Source organism: Rhincodon typus, chromosome 44 (genome assembly GCF_021869965.1).
Source record: "Rhincodon typus isolate 14 chromosome 44, sRhiTyp1.1, whole genome shotgun sequence".
NCBI lineage: Eukaryota > Metazoa > Chordata > Chondrichthyes > Orectolobiformes > Rhincodontidae > Rhincodon > Rhincodon typus.
The window spans coordinates 955,908-956,365 of NC_063375.1; the positions used below are offsets into that span (position 1 = coordinate 955,908).

Genomic DNA, 458 nt, shown 5'->3' on the forward strand with positions numbered 1-458 from the left:
AACGAACTTCACCCGGATGGAGGTGATCGTAAAAGTAGAGGCTTCTGAGAGCAGCTCGACTGCACCACCTGCTGGCAAGGTCTAGTGTACCACTCCCTCCCCCCGTTACTGTTGACACTGAAATTTACCATTGTAACTGACAACATACAGCATTCAGGTCAGGTCACCCTGACCAATACAGAAAAGCCAAATCTGACCTCCGCAAAGCCATCAGGGAGGCCAGTACCGGATCGAGTTAGAGGCCCAGACTTATCAAACAGGCCTAAACGACAGAATGAAACCGGGTGAGATAGCAGACAATGACACATCCCTCCCTTACGTGCTCAATGCGGGGTGGGGGTGTAGAGGTGGTGGGTTTGGATGGGGCCGTCAGTCGGAGAAGCTTCAGAGAGTTGCTGCGGTGCGTCCTGCAGACGGTACATACTGCTGCCACTGCGTGTCGGTGCTGGAGCTCAGCC

At 54.1% G+C, this 458-nt stretch overlaps 2 protein-coding genes across 2 annotated transcripts in view; both read right to left on the reverse strand.

Moving 5' to 3' along the window:
- Positions 1-458, reverse strand: part of ftsj1 (FtsJ RNA 2'-O-methyltransferase 1) — a 39,882-nt gene that overhangs the window by 29,569 nt on the left and 9,855 nt on the right. The gene's annotated exons all lie outside the window — the stretch shown is intronic.
- Positions 1-458, reverse strand: part of porcn (porcupine O-acyltransferase) — a 7,425-nt gene that overhangs the window by 4,184 nt on the left and 2,783 nt on the right. The gene's annotated exons all lie outside the window — the stretch shown is intronic.